Source organism: Pinus tabuliformis, chromosome 3_1, assembly GCF_031772625.1.
Source record: "Pinus tabuliformis cultivar Carrire ecotype Pingquan chromosome 3_1, CPIR1, whole genome shotgun sequence".
Classification (NCBI taxonomy): Eukaryota; Viridiplantae; Streptophyta; class Pinopsida; order Pinales; family Pinaceae; genus Pinus; species Pinus tabuliformis.
In genome coordinates this window covers 237,401,091-237,418,621 of record NC_142301.1, presented here as the reverse complement: position 1 = coordinate 237,418,621, position 17,531 = coordinate 237,401,091, and positions in this window count along the sequence as shown.

The window sequence follows — 17,531 nt, the reverse complement described above, 5'->3', positions numbered from 1 at the left end:
AAGAAGTTTCTAATTAAAGAGAATATAGAGACAAACTGTAGCAGGTGGTTTTCACCCACATTGGGTTTCCACCTTATATCTTGTGTTCTTGTGTATGATTGTCTTCTGCTTTGTTTTTACTATTCCTGGTTACTGGTTAATTGATTCTGATACACAGATTAATAATCAACATCTGACAGATAAAGTAAATTATAAGTTTGCATTGTATACGCGGTTTTATTTCGACATAGTTGCGTATATACGTGGGTTTAATTAGTTGAAGTAGCGTATATCATCTGAATTTGAAAAAGGGAATATTGGACTTGATAACACTGATTCACCCCCCCTCTCAGTATTATTTCCAACAATATTCACTGAGCATGACTCGGAGATAGCCCTCTCCTACTCTGGTAGGGCTAACTACCAGACTGAGCGTGGTTTGTGGTTACCCTAATTTTTGCCTTCCTTCAGCCTAAGGAATATTTAGGTGCTAACATAGTGGCGACTCCACTGGGGATTAGTTGAAAATCAAATCCCCTTGTTTCATAAGAATTCTAGGCTTCCGGATGATGAGCTTAAGATTGGAAAGGCTGAGTAAGTTGGGTGTGTCCCGTAATTTCTCTCAATAGCACGCTGGCTTCGAGACGATATACCAGAGCAAGTCCAGACCCAGACCCTCCTCATATTTATGAAAATCCCAATTTGATCCCAAGACTCCTTCGTCAAGAAAGCACCATAACTCCCGTGTTCAAATCCCATTCATGTCCTGACATTTTTGAGTATCTTGAAGAGCTTGAGTTTGACGAACGATTTGAAATATCTTTGTTCGAGTCTAAATCCGAAAGGGTTGTTGATTATACCATCCCCAATCCGCAATTTCTTGTAGACCTTGAAACAAAAAGAGCTAATAGATTAATTGATAATTACATTGCAACACAGCCCCAAACTCCAATTGCAAGCCCCTTGCAAACTGTGCACACTCCTCCAACACCTCCAAGGACAAATCCACCGAGAATGATGGTTGCCCGTTTTTCACCCCTTGTTCTGCCCCAAGTCCTAGATGACATGCCAAATTATTATCAAAGTAAAATCTCATTTTTTGATGGCACTCCTAATAGTATTACAGCTCAACAACATGTAGATAAAATGGCAGACTTCTATGAACTTCATGAGATCGATGCAGAGAATGTGGCAATGAGGCTCTTTGTACAAACATTTGCAGGTGATGTGAGGAAATGGTTCAGAGGTTTGATGGCTACAAGTATCACTACCTTGGCTGAACTACAAAGACAATTTTTGAACCGGTGGGAAGTGAAAAAGAATCCCCTTCAAATTCTGTTCGAATACGAACAAATCAAACGCAATTCTGGTGACTCGGTCCAAGATTATTGTGTTAGATTTAATGCAGTCTACAACGAAATTCCAGATCATCTAAAGCCACCTGTGGGACTAGCGATGATGAAGTTTCCAGATGGTTTTGATGCTGACATGGCGTACCAATTAAGAGAAAGAGAACCAGCTACAATGGAAGACATGCAGAAAATTGCGGTCAGCGTTGAGGCAAACCTGTTGTCCAAAAGAGCTAGAGCGAAAGCAGAGAAGAAAACCACTGTGAAAGAAGAATCTTCTTCAATGGATCAACTGCTCAAAAAGGTAGAACAGATGCTTGAAAGGGTAAAACTTGACAAGCTAGAGCCACAAGTTAGGAATCCTAACTTTCATGGCCAACAGCAGCCACAATATAGGATAAGACAAAGAGATCAGCGAACTCAAGAGCAGACAGCACAACAACCGGTACAAACACTTTTGCAGCAGAATTTTCTACATGGACCGGAGTAAGATGAGGACGGGAATGTAATAGGCAAGGAAAACCATCTCTTTACTCCAGATGAGCTGCCTACTTACGTCACCGAAGAGGAAGATTGTGCAGTAACTTCAACTACACACCAAGACACTGATTTTATTCTAGCTAGCGACACCGTGTTGGAGGAAGAATCATAAGAATATCAAAGGGGGTATATGAATGCTTTGTCTGCACAACAGCAGTGATATTCTCTTAGAAACAGAGATGTGCCAGCCAAACCAATTCAGAAAAAGAAGGAGGGTGAAACAACAAAAAATGATCCATCAGCTACACAAAGAAAAGGAAAGGAGGCGGTTGGTCTGGAGAGCAGCAAATCAAAATCAGCAGAACAATCACAGCAGCCAGCCACATCAAAAGAGAAGGAAAGGAAAGAGATCCCAGTCCAAGAGGTGGAAAGAACTCTCGCTTTTAGCCTAGAGAATGAGATTTCTAAGTTAAAGGTATCCATCCCCTTGACTGAAATAATGAAGAACAACAGTTATAGAGGACAAATTTCTAAAATGTTGAATTTGGACCCAATGTTTGACATGGTAAATGTAGAAGATGATCAGCCTGAAATGATTTTTGGACCAGCAACAAATGGTGAGTCTCCTGATAGCGATGTGCCACCCTTCTATACCAGTTTACGATTACATGATTTTGTGCTACACAATGCCACATTCGATTCTGGGGCTTCTCACAATCTCATGCCCAAGGCTATCATGGATAAGCTTGGTCTGGACATCACCCGCCAATATCATGATCTCTATTCATTCAATTCTAGCAGAGCAAGGTGTATAGGGCTCATCAAAGACTTACTTGTGAGTTTGGATCAGCTTCCTATGAAAAATGTATTGATGGATGTGGTGGTACCAGATATTCCTCCAAGGTTTGGCATGCTTCTTTCCAAGTCTTGGGTAGCGAAATTGAAAGGGACACTACAGCTGGATTTCTACTATGCAACAATCCCGGTGTTTGGACAAATGAGGAAGTTATATCGGGAACAAAAAATGAAATATATGATCACAAGTAAGGAGAAACCTATGAATCATCCTATCAACTATGTACATACAGATTTAGAGTCTTTTGTTTTGTTTTCAGATAGTTTAAATGAGATAGATAGTCAAATAGTAGAAGAATATGAAATTCCATAAATAAAAGAAAATTTTAGAGAGATTTTGAAGAAAGAAGGACAAGAAAAGCAGCAAAATATTGGGCAATCAGCTGAAGACAATGGACAGCAGACAGTCAAGGCATAGCAAACAGATTTCTGGCACTTGCAAGAAGATGAAGAAGGCTTATGGACCATGGATTTTGATGGACCAGTAGGGAATGATGGTACTGGTATTGGTATTTGGGTACACAGTCCTTTCTCCACCCCAAACAAAGTGCCTAGCAGCGTGAGAGTTTGCTCTTACAGGCTGGCCTTTAAATGTTCAAATAATGAAGCTAAGTATGAAGCTTTGATTGCTGGCCTGAAGATTCTTAGAAAGCTGAATGCAAAGAGGATTGCGGTATATGGCAACTCCAAGTTGATAATAAAACAGGTCAGAGGTGAGTATTAAGTGAAGCATCCTAGGATGCAGGCCTATCATAATGTAGTTTTAGACATCTTGAAGCTATTTTCAGAATACACCTTGACATGTGTGCCACATATACAAAATATTATTACTGATGCTCTTGCCAAGGCAGCAAGCAGCTTGAAGATCCCCATGAACTCCAGAAATAAATTTGAAATCCATGTCAAGCACCGTCCAACCATTCCAGACGATCAGCGATATTGGCAAGTGTTCAAAGATGTTTACGAGATTAAGGATTTTCTGCTCAACAAAGGCAAGTTCAAAGAAACCTCAATTAATGTGGAAAACGATGAGGGCAAAGGGAATGGTTCAAATGAAGTGCAGATCAATCAAATGGACGTATTACAGCTGAAGAATAACATCATTCCTAAAGGCTTGATACCCCTAGAGGAACTTTTTGATCAGGATGATGTAGCTCGCAAGCCAACATTGCAGCCAACGGAGAAAGGTGTAGAAGAATTCAACATTGCTACAGCTGCCAATCCGAAGTTAGTGAAATTGTCCAAAGCATTACCGCCAAAGATCAAGGACAAATACATCAGTTTGATGGCTTCATTTGCAGATGTATTTGTTTGGGATTATTCTGATTTAAAGACCTATGATACAAATATTATTCAGCACACAATACCTATCAAGCCCAATCAAAAACCATTTAGACAAACGCTAATAAGGATAAATCCAAAGTTGCTGCCATCTATCGAAAAGGAGGTAAATAGGTTGTACAAGTTAGGTATCATTGTGCCCATCAGATTTTCAGATTGGATATCTAACTTAGTGCCTGCACACAAGAAGACCGGTGAGATCCGCCTATGCATCGATTTCAGAAATCTAAATAAGGTCTCATTAAAGGACAACTATCCGCTGCCCAAGATGGACCATATACTTCAGCGAGTAGTGGGGGTGTCTCGTATGTCACTGCTTGATGGTTATTCTGGATATAACCAAATTTCTGTCCATGAAGATGATAGAGACAGGACAACATTCACCACTCCATGGGGAACCTTTCACTATGCCAAAATTCCCTTCGGTTTAAAGAATGCAGGTGCCACATTTCAGCAGGCAATGGACTTGGCGTTTGCAAATGAGAAGGATGTGTTTTTTGTGGTGTACTTGGATGATTTGATGGTATTTTCCAAATCTGATGAAGAGCACATGCATCACCTAAAAATTGTCTTTCAAAAGTGCAGGAAATATGGTCTATCACTGAATCCTAAGAAGAGCTTGTTCGCCATGGAGGAAGGCAAATTACTTTGGCACATCATTTCAAAGGATGGCGTTCGTATAAACCCAGCACGTGTGCAAGCAATTCAGAAAATCGATATGCCTAGGAACAAAAAGGAGATACATTCATTCAACCCTAAGATGAATTTTCTGCATCGCTTTGTGCGTAATCTTGCAGAACACTTAAGAGAAATGACCAACATGCTTAAGAAGGACAATGAGGTGAAATGGACAGATGAGGCTGTAAAATCTTTCAACTTGGTCAAATTGGCCCTTTCTTCAGCTCCAGTTCTAGTCAGCCTGGACTACACTCAGGATTCCATATTGTTCTCATTTGCTTCTGAGCACACTATGGTAGTGGTATTATTACAGAAGAGAGATGATCATGAAAGACCTATTGCATTCTTCAGCAAGGCTATAAGGGATGCGGCTTTGAAGTACAACATCATTGAGAAGCAGGCCCTGGCATTGGTGAACGCATTGAAGGATTTCAGGGTGTATATCCTACATTCTCACATTCTGGCCTATGTTCCTAATACTGTTGTAAAAGATGTTTTAGTGCAGACCGATCCGAAAGGGAGAAGAGGCAAATGGATCACAGCCTTGCTGGAATATGATGTGGAGATAAAGCCTACAAAGTTGGTCAAAGGATAGGGGTTGGCAAAGCTAATGGCCGAATCAAACTTGCATGCATTGGACATTAATCTAATCGTTGCCATGTCCGATGAGAATGAGGAAGGAATGTCAATTCAGGTAACCAAAATGTTTGATTTGTCTCCATGGTATTCAGATATAATATATGTGCTGAAAAATCTATCACCACCGCTCGGCATGACTAGAAACAAAGCGAGAACACTCAAATTGAAAGCTGCCAAGTTTTGTATTTTGAATTTTGCACTATATTGGAAAGATCCCGGTGGCATTCTGCTAAATTTTTTGGTGGAAGAGGAGACAAAGAAGGTCATGGAGGATTTCCATGGAGGAGATTGTGGTGGTCATATTTTTTGGAAATCAACAGCGAACAAAATTTTGAGAGCAGGGTACTACTGGCCTACTTTGTTTGATGATGTGCATAAGATGGTCAAGCGCTGTCATAAATGTCAGATTTTCGAAGGAAAACAGAAATTACAGCCTTTGCCACTTAAGCCTATTGAAGTGAGCGCTCCTTTCCAGCAGTGGGGGTTAGATTTCATTGGGGAAATTCATCCCGCCTCTTCCGGACAGCATATATGGATCCTTACAGTGATGGACTATTTCACAAAATGGATTGAGGCAGCCCCTACCAGACAAGCCACAAACATGGTAATCATCTCATTTCTCGAAAATAACATCTTGTCTCGTTTGGGTTGTCCAAACAAATTAATCACCGATAATGCAGCAGCTTTAAAATCGAAAAGGATGGTAGAATTTTGTCATAATATCACATAATTTTGGGTCATTCAACTGCCTATCATTTGCAAGGCAATGGATTGGGGGAATCTTCGAATAAATCTTTGGTCAACATCATCAAGAAGCTACTGGAAATAAATAAGAAGAGCTAGAATAAGAGGTTGGTCCATGCACTTTGGGCAGATCGGATCAATAAGAAAAAGTCCATCGAGATGTCACTGTTTGAGCTTGTTTATGGAGTTGACACAGTATTCCCAGCCACTCTTGCTACCCCGGTGGTCAGACTTCTTCAGGAGGCCGACAGTGAAGAAGATCCCATGCAGAGAAGGCTGAATCAAACGATCCACTTGCAGCAAACAAGAGAAGAAGTTTTAGAAAACACATCCAAGTTGCAGGAAAAGATAAAGAAAATCTATGACAGAAAAGAAAAAGCAGATAAATTTCAGTTGGATGATGTGGCGCTGAAGTGGGACGCAAGGAATGAAGAGAAAGGCAAGCACGAAAAGTTCGAAAATCTGTGGAAAGGTCCTTTCAAAATTGCAGCGTATAGGGGTCAGAATGCCTTCCTTCTGAAGGAAATGAACGGGGAAGATTGTCCTAGAGGGCCGATCAATGGTCAGCTGCTCAAGTGGTATCACTGTTGATCTATTAACACTGCTTCCAATGTCATTGTAAATACCATTTTTTTCACTTTGGTTTTAGTCTGTAAAGTCAATTTTTGAGTTATTTCAATGTCAAGTTTGAGTCAATTTCTTGGTTATTCCAGTTTTATAAATAAGTCAGAGTCTTGTGCTGTTTATCAAAATGATGACTCCATAGCCCAATGGACAAAAGGCACTGTCTAGCTCCTCCAGAGATCTGTTGTTCTTGGCACCTCCAAGGAGCTACCATCCCCCATTGGAGCCAATGTTAGAGTCGGTCTGGTCAGCCCTCCGTCAGAGATCAAAACTCTTTGTGCATTTCAATTTTAGGTGTCCTGCTCCATTTACCCAGCTACATTTCGCTAGGGACATGCCATGATCTAATGGAGAAAGTCATGCTAATCATTTTCCCTTATCTCTGGCCCCTGGTGGCTCAGGTATTTGTCCATAATCACCAAAGCTCATGACATTCCAAGTCTGGTCCTTTACAGGACAAAATCATTTTTTATGATTGGGTCTAAATTCATCAATTTGGTCCTTGAAAGCATGTCCAGAACAAGTCATGCAAGCCAGAGGGAGGCCTTACATAGCTATGGTTCAAAGAGCTTCATCTTCAAGTGTAAAGACTTCGACTCTTCTTCAAAACTCTGTTTTGAATAAAAGTCAGAGAAGGTCATCTATGACAAAATTTTTCAAAAATGCACAAGTTGATTTTTCAGATGCAGTCATGGTTTCCATGGCCAACTTCCTAGTCACACAGTCCCCGCAAAGAAATGCCGAAAGTTCCATCATGTGAGCCAAAATTTCAAAGAAAAAATGAAAATCAGGGTGTTTTAAAGTCAATGAAAAAAGTGCAAACACAAACATTAGAAAGTGGGTTTTCAAAGAAGAAAAAATCAAACCCATCTCTCCCAAGCCTACATATACTTGTTGTGGCCCAAAGAAAAGCCATTGTGCTATTGCAAGACTTGGGGAGGCATTCCAAAGGTGAGAGAGCGAAATAGTGAAGAGTTTGAGTGAGTGAGAGTTGGTGTTTGAAGGCACGGCGCATACACCCAGGAGCGCGGTGCACACAGAGGGCGCGGCGCACATGCAGCCGGCTTGCCATTCAATTTTCTCAAGGGTGCGACACACACTCAGCACGCGATGCACTGGGCTTGGTGCGCAACGCACATAGCCAGGGGCATAAAAATAGTGCAAATCATTTCAAATCTTGGTGAAGGCTAGCAAAACAAGAGGTAGGCCCTGTTGACACCTCTTCTCCATCAATTTTGTCATTAATATGGTATGTATGAGATGTTTAAATGGTACCGTAAAGCACAATGGCCAACCATGAAAAAATCACCAAGGAAAACAATGGATGAGGTTGCAAGATTGTGATGTTAGCATCGAGGTCACTCCACTCCCTTTTTTTTTTCCTCTCCTCTCAATTTTCCCCATCTCCCCTTGACCATTTTTCCCTAAAGGCCACCCCAGATCCACCACTAAAACCCTCCCCCTATTCTTCCAAGCAAGTCTGGGCGGCTTTGGCAGCGCGCGGCGCACACACGAGGAGGCACGACGCACTCAAGGCGCGCGGCGCACAGGGAGCCCGACCACAGTGTAAAAATACCACTGGCGCAACGCACTGGGCAGTGCGCGCGGCGCATAGAGATATGAAGCCCGAAAAACAATAAATTTGCCTAAAAGCTTCGGATGCTCATCGAATTTGAAAAGATAGGCAACGTACATTTACTCTTGGCATTAAACTTGATGAGAATATCATGATTTTGAGACTATGAACCGAATGCAAAAAAAAAATTTAAGTAAACAAAGGAAGACATAAAGGAAATCAAGCTTCTAGGGTTTTTGATACAGTAACAATGTTGTCAAAGTGTTCTCCTATCCTACCCCTATCACCATTTTCCCTGCATCATTTTCCCCTTATCATCACCCTAACACCACTGTAATCATATTCCTTTTTCCCCCTCCTCCTATGACTCAAAAAACCCAAACCCTACCACATCAATACTATACCCAAAACACTCCCAAATCCCTGATAAATCTCTCCCTTTAAACCCTATCCCTATTTCATCATTCCTCTCCCTAATACTCCCTGTTTGATTGTCCCCTTGGTGACAGATTTTCAGAGCATCTACCAGTTCCATTGGATTCAGAGGGCAGCATAAAACTCAGGGTACAAACAGCAGTAATGGCATCAGAAGTTTCATCGGAGTATGAGGAGGGGACCCATAGTGACACATCTTCAGGAGAGAGGGCCCATAGGAGACATCACGGGAGTGGCAGACATCTGAGAGATGAGCCAAACACCCTCACTGAGCTGCAGGCATGCCCTCTTGCCATGTCTTGTTTCCAGCACTTGGCATGCTACGAATTTTGTCAAAGGGTGGCAAATGTCAGAGTCCATCATGAGTTGGCCTGCCTTTTTGCACTTCATCTACAGGGAGGTCAATCTGTCCTGGCTGGGGTCACTTTCACATTGACACTGGAAACCATATCAGTGGCAACATGAATACCGAACATTGGGGACAATGGCATAAGAAAAACAAGGTGGAGAGGCATCATTATGAGCCTTACATCAAAAACAGCGGTTTGAGCCAGCTCACCAGAGTTTTTCCATTCAGATTTTTTAAGGATGAGTATGCCCCACTCATGAGGTTGATCATGAAGTATTTCAGTTTTGAGGGAAGGTTTTCCCGCCTCTATACCTATCACATCAGGTTGCTCATGCACTTCACCAGGGTGCGGATGATGAGCCTCCCATTTTTCATCTGCGGGAACATAGAGAGGATGAAGAATTTCATGCAGCACAAGACCCATCAACAACAGCGAGACAATGTCTATCATTTTTCTCTCATCTGGATTTTGGTGGACCACCAGTTGGGATTGAAGGGTATTGCTTGGGAGGACTTCATCTCTCGTGATTTTTTCAGCGCTCCACCGGTGATACCAGAGGCAGAGCATGAGGTGGGGGGTCCTTCACATCAGTTTGAGCACCATGAGACTGCCACCATGCCAGTACACATCACATACCAGAAGGGTAGTAGACCCTTATTTGCAGCAGCAAAGCGAGTGTTATCTCCACCCAGGGTGGAAGGGGCCTCGCGTCCGACATCAACATCACAGGAGCAGGGTAAGGGCAAGGAGCTAGCACAGGAGGAAGGGCCATCAGGTGAGCGAGAGACCGAGTATGTTCTCCTCCAGGATGATGAGATAGATGCAGAACCAACAAATGCAGAGCTTATAGAGATCATCCAGGAGCAGCAATCAGAGATTGAGGATCTGTCCATTGATTTAGAAAGGGCCAAGTGGATCATGAACTACCTGGAGCGGATAAACAAATATCTTGAGGACCAATAGATGATCATGGAGCTGTAGAACATCCGTGAGCATCGCCAATCAGCTCAAAGAAGAAGGGTTGCGTTCACATCTTTGGAGCAAGCAGTCAATGAGGATCGGGAGGCCAACCTTGAGAGGGTCAACATGCATTTGGAGAGGCTATTGGAAAAATCTGATCAGAACCTTGCTATATTGAGACACATGAATTTCCGTTACAGGGTGTGAAACATGAGTGCACAAGCCCGGATAAGGAATTTAAAAGCAAAATTGAGGAAAGCAACAAGAAGGGTAAAACGGGAAAAAGAGCAAGATAGGCTTAGAATCTTGGATGAGGCTTCCTTGGCTCAGCATGGCACCCCATAGAGATCCTCCAGCTCAAATTTCAAAAAATTTGGGCAAATTTTGGTCACTTGGCAAATTTTTGGACAAAAAACAGGAAATTCCTCCCTGTGCGCCGCGCCACTGGCGCGACGCTAAAATTCTAGGGCTCCAATCGAGGAATGACTTGCATATTTGGATTCAGCATCAAAAATTACGACTACTGGTGTCTGGGCAAGAAATTTTGACAAGATCTGGGTCTCCTAAAGGTCAAAAAACACCCAAAAATGGCCTCTTTGCCACTTTTTTGACACAAAGAAAGTAGTCTTGGGAGAATGAATATTTGGAGTGGCAAATGAGCACAAAATTTGGAAATTCTAGTGGGGTTAGAAAGTAGACAAGACATGATTTCCAACAAGCCCACTTGGGCACATTTTGGACACCTGCAAGTGCCCCAAAATAGGCTCCAAAGTGCTGCGACGCACAAAGAATTTGGTGCGGCGCACAGGGGAAAAAATTACCAATTTGCTCCTGTTTTACGAAATTTCGGGTCACGACTTCTCCAAGTGGGCCCGGTCATCTACACTTCGGTTTTTTGGCACCAAAGGCTTCATTTAAAGAGTTTTTTCTCCAGATGGGCTTCTATCCAGGTGGCGAAGGAAGGCAAACGGTCACCCCAATGCCAAATGTCATGTTTGCAACGCTGCACCTGTAGCTGATGGTTGGCTCTCCATCTCCATTTCGCCATGATTCGAGTAACTCCCCAACCCTTGGGCATTCTATCTCTTCCTCAGACATTCTATATATTGTATGCAAGTTATTTGCAAAGTGTTGGCTGGTTTGTAACTTCTGGGTTACTGTGGGAAAGAAACTTTGTTTCTTCACTGTGTATTTTTGACAGAGAATTAATGAAAGCCAGCAGCTCTGTTTCATGAGATTCTTGTGGTTGTGAGTGTAGCAAGTTTATTTCTTATGTGTTCATATGTACTTAGTTATGTTTCATAATTCATTTCATGCTCATTTCCAGTGAAATTTTCTGAGTGAGATTAGGTAGAATCCAATTTTTATTGTTCTGGCTGTGGGAAAATTTCATGTTTCAGTGCTATTTCTTCTATTGAAAAGGATTCATGTCACTATGCCCTTTACACCTTCTTCAGCAATCTATTCATGCCGTGGTGCCTCAAACTTAATTGTTACATTTTCCGCCTACCTCGCCTCACGGAATAATCTGTGCCTTCATATTCAATTCTCTGTTCTTTGCTGAGCATCAGTCCCCTAACATCCCAGAAGCTTGGTCATTTCAAAAAATATTTTCTAGAATCCCTATTCACTTACTAGCCTAAGGTAAATATTGCATTGTAAGTCATCTTAGACTGTTTTCGATCATCTATTCACTGAGCGTGACTCGGAGAGAGCCCTCTCCTGCTCTGGTAGGGCTAGCTACCAGATTGAGCATGGTTTGTGGTTACCCTAAATTTTTGCCTTCCTTCGGCCTAAGGCAGATTTAGGTGCTAACACAATCTACCTTGACGATGGGGACTGCTCCCTCTACATATGGAGGATCATCCTCGATCTGGTGTGCCACTCGCCTGGCTATTTGAGAAACCCCTAGAGGTCTCTCTTGTCCAACATCTGCATCACATTATAAGTCAAATATCAGTACACGTACAAGAAAAATGATAAAATCTTCAAAAAAATTCAAAAAAAGTTTTTTACCTGAAAGGGTCAGGTGTTCCCCTGGAGTGAGTGGAAGGTCTGGATTTTCTCAGAAATTCGTCCCTGCATATGCCTAATCATTGACCATGATTACTTGTTGATGTAGCCATATAAAAAATGATGGAGGGAATGACATCCATTAACCACCCCCATGTCGCAACATTAATTCTTTCCATCTAAGAAATCGTGGATCTCTGGATGCTCGTGGATCCACTTCCAACCACTAATAGCGAAACAATGGCACACATTCTAGGATGAACGTCACCAAAATATATCTTAAACTGAATTGTTTCAGATTCCCCCTCTTGCACTTAGTTAGTTGGCACTTCATGCACACAAAAAAACCTTCACACCAGTTGAAAACCGTGGGATTTAGGAACTCAATCACATACTGGAAATGAAACTTTGACGCCTCATGCAATGCTTGCTCCCCAGCTATTTAGGCCATGCTGTGTAGGATTTTTCGCAATGGGAAGTTGGTAATAGTATTTATGTCAATCTTCCTGCTGTTACCCTTTTTGGCTCCCGGACAATGCCTTGCAATGAGCATATTCATGCTCTCTCCTCTAGTGCATGATCCAGATAACTACACCTATTGTCCCTTTTTGGACAACCTAGGAATGAAGTAGACGTCGGCGACCTCTATTTTGAGCTCTTCATCCATGAACATTAATAGTTGGCAATCTACATCCCACCAACTGATTAAGTGTTGCAATAACTCAGATTTTGCTCTGATCCCGAGAATCATGAAGAACTTGAGAAATCCACATGCTTGTAGGGCATCAACATAGTCTTCATCCTATATAGCCTGATGGTCTTTAGCTTCATGACCCCTCTCTTTCCATTCAATCACCATTTTGATCTAGTTTTCCAGCAAAACATTAAAAACCCAACATTTCATAAGCATCCATGGAGAGGAAAATCAATATTAACTATTTTTCATGGAATATTTCACTTCAAGTCTTTTACCTTGGAACCAACGTGTCTATTTAAGAATTTTTTCGCGCTGCCAATGTGAGTGCCTAACTGGCCTCATGGTGAGAAGTGCGATTCCAATGGGTGAAACCCACACTGGTCACCCATGATGTAAATTTTTTGAAAATCTTCCTTACAACCTATCCTATGGATGAAAAAGCATAAAATGACTACCAAAATGAAGTGAAGGGACAAATCTACTACCTATAACAAGCGGCTCGACAAATGGAGTCCTAGATGTCTCATGATCCTTGCCTGAAAATAGAGGTAAAATGAGGTACAAATTTTCTCACAATTGCAAATTGGTAAAATGGTAAAAATGACTTAATTTTTTCCTTATTTATAGTTTTTAAAATATTTTTACCACATTAGGGGATATTTCACTCATTTTTTAATATTTTTCCTCGAAATTAGTAATGTGTGTTTCCTTGTGTAGCCACAGGTGATATGTTCTTGGTGACAGTGATTTATCTTGACTGATTCAATGAGTTTTATTTTATCACTTTTTCGGACACGTAAAAAATAAACGAAAAAGTTACCCCATAGAGTCATCTTCAATCTCTTTTTTGACTCTCAAAAAATGATAAGATCATTGAGTACTTGTCATTTCAAACTCATAAAAGTAAATGAAATGATGTCTACTCAGTGTAAGTTTAACCCTTTTCTGGACTAAGATAGACTATTGTACAAAAACGGAATACCCTAGTCAAACATGGCTAAGAGGTTGTCTTGAATATTTTTTTCTACATTTTCGGGTTCAAGAGACGATTTACAAAAAGGGACATTTGGAGTTTTATTTTTCGCTTCTTTTTCAAATTGTCTAAACATGAAAAAGATGTTGAGTTTCACCTTCGTTGAGCTCGTAAAACTTAAACGACGTAGGACTTGTCGACATGATGAGATCGAGTTCCTCCTTACTAAGGCTCGTAAAAATTACTAGGATGGATTGATCTGAAGGGTGAACTTATATGGGAAGCATATGTTATCCCTTCAAGCTTACAATATAAAATATATGGGGTGTTCACTAGAAATGGTGGGGGGGAGGGGGGGAGTGAGTGTCTTCATCACTTGTATCTTGTAAAGGCAACATGTCACTCTTGAACATGACACTCATTTGTTACTCGTGTCACGCTTGAGACATCCTCACTTTGTCACTTGCCTTCCTAGGTTTGGGGAATCCATTTTTCCTCTCATCAAATCATACCATTTCATTCTCATGACCTCTAATCCTATGTTGAGTCAAATGCTACCAAATTTCAGAGTCATGTCATCCATATGTTCAGCAGAGGTCCTATCTGCTAGATTTTCATATACACTCTCTAACTTTTTGCCATAGTACTAGATCACACTTATATAATCTACTACATTTTGTTTATTTCATGTCGATGATGTGGGATTCATTATGGCCTTCCTTCGATGGATCACTTCCTATCAACTTCAGCTCATTATCTGGGAAAATGATCTAGAAACTCCCTTCAAGTACCTTAGAGCTTGCATGCCTTGATGGAAAGTACTTCTCATTTGATGGTAGGTTTACATCATTGACCTTCAATTGGATGATTCCACGGGTGTTTGAATTTAGTTCCACTATTCACAGTCGTGGATTTTTTTGATTGTACATTGAGAGCCATTGTCACTATTGCTGGCTTTTGTCGTGCCTGTTAACGATTTACATCATTCACCAGTAATCAGCTGGTTTTCTATCATGTTCAACTTTGACTCATCTATTCACATGTTAGAATTTGTACATTGATCGGGTCGAGATGGAGCGCAAGACCCTGCATTTTGTCTGATAGAATCTAGGTTGCGTGGAGTTATGAGTGATTCATGATTGTACACGTGTTTCCTTTGGATGGATGGTTGCAACCATACCGTGGGTCCATATTCATGATCCTTTCTATTCAAATGACTACGACCATACCGAGGATCTTTGCACATGATCCCTTTTAGACGGATGGTTTCCTCGATACTGCGGATTCATGCATTATTAGATGCATATTCCTATATTGTTAGTCATCATAATTAGAGCTATCAGATATGTATAATTTTTATTTGCAGGTCTCCTAACAGTGTTGTTCTCATCCTTGCACTGACTTGTAAAGCATCTCATCCATCACTCCTTGTTCTTCCTTCATGCTTTAGGGGGCATCTATTACACAATATTTTTTCATATCTCATGTTCACTTCCCATGCCATATCCCGAAGTGCCAAAACATTAAATAATGTGTAGCATATCCATCATGATATACAAACCAAAACCTCCCTTTAGATTCAAAGGAAAATTGCCCTGAACCCATTCTGGAGAAGGTTGCCTAAAAACCTAATTTTTGGCATCAGCCGGTTTTTCTCCACTGCCTTCCCATGTTGATGGTAGGTTGCTCAGTTATACACTCGCGTTGCTAGCATGGATTTTCATTGGCTGAACCTCTTCTAGCATGATTTCCCAAACTGGAAGAGAAGCTTTGCTCACTAGAACCTTCTGGAATAACGAGATGGATATTGGTTGTTGTTGATATTGTCGATCTTACCATCATGGGCTTTCCCCTTGAGATGTGAACCTCCCTCCCTCTTTTGTGGATACCTAAATCCCTCTCCCTTCCTATAAATTCCCTCCCTTCCATCCCCAAATGGTTGGTCATTGATTATTGCATCCATATGTTGATATTATGCTTACATGCTACGTAATCTAGCTTGGAGAAGGGGTGATTGAAGAGTGTTTTCTTGGACTTGGGCATCCACCGAGAGGAGGGCTCCAACATCAAGGAATAGGTTGTATGATTCCATTTTTATTTGCTTAATGTATACATATGATGTTCACTTTCCATAATTGCGTAAATGTTTATGCTATTAGTTTAATGTTCCTTGATCTATTAAGTAGTTTATGTTTTATGTATTTTATATATGATCTCATATCTTGCATAGTACTTTGATACTTCTTGCAGGTTTCTGGATGTGAAGAACATCTAAGGAGCAAGGCCTGGATTGAAAGATTCAAATCCATCTCTAAGGATCGATCGATTAGCATCAAAATGAGGTAGGTTCCTCCTTCTTCCTTCATTTTTCAAGCATAAGATAGGATAGTGCATATTAGATTATTTGGTTTGTTGCTAGACCCACTCATTGGGCTAGACGGATTGCCTTTGTCCATAGAGTGGATTTTCCTTCACAACATAGCTATTCTGGCCTTCATGTCCTCTATGTAATCATGCACCTCAAATAACTTCTTCATCCCAAGTAGCCATGACTCTTCATCTACCAATTTATTCAAATCTCCATCAAAGTTATGTGGCTTATCTTTGTTGAGCTCATCTAGAAAATATCCCCTATCATTCCTCCTGTAAGGATGATAACGATGATTACCATGGTACCTGTCGAAACCAGAACTAGAATATATCTTGTGTCGATCACCTCTCCTATCATGTGTATCCAAGAACCTAACATCTCTGATCGTGCCATCCATGTTCGACCTATACCCACCATGACACCTACTCCCATATGCCACATTTGTCCTGTCCTAACGAACAAGAATCATGATTTTAGAGACTTAAACTTTGGGTTGAAGACCAACCACAATCGTAAGATTGATATGAGGAAGTTTGATGGCAGAAATATGATAACATGGATACTATAGATGGAGAAATTCTTTAATCTACACGATGTGAAACACATGCAAAAGGTACACATTACATCCTTATATTTAGAAATAAATTAGTTTGTATGTTGTCAATGTCTTTGTTATCTTAAATCACTTGTCACTTGTTTAATTTTTATGGAGGAGTTGATAGCACAATATGAGGATAAAAATAGAAAAGCCTCCTTTATCCAATTGATAAATATCAAACAAAAGGGTTCAATGGCTGAGAACATTAAGGACTTTCAAAGATTGAATATATAAATGATATTCCATATGATCATATGATTGATGTATTTATAGGGACTTTAAAGGATTACATCCAACATGAGGTTCACGTTTGGGAACATAATTCATTGGAGAAGCCATTCCGGGTCGCAAGAAACATTGAAAGAAAAATTAACGCAACAAGGAGGTATACCACTCACAACTATAAATATGGAAGTGTTTCCATTCCTATACTTTCACAACCTACAAGGTTGAAACCACAATAGCTAGAGGAAAAAAAAAGACAAAATAACCTTCTTAGAGTTGTGATAGAAAATACACTAAAGGTCATAAGTGCATTGAGAAGAAATTATTTTCCATAGATTTTCAAGAAGAGGAAGAAAAGGAACAAGAAACATCAAAACAATAAGATATCCTCCAAGAACTGACACCAATGACCAAAAAGGAAGAAATGAATCTAACCATATCTTGTAATGCATTAGCAAGAATTACCACTCTTCAAACTCTCAAGATAGAAGGATATGTGAAGAAGAAAAAGGTAATAGTCTTGATTGATTTATGTGGTACCCATAATTTAATTCATTGTAATATAACCAAGGATTTGAATTTCTTTCTATACCCAACACGAGAGTGTCAAGATATAGTTGCAGATGGAGGAACTATAAATTGCT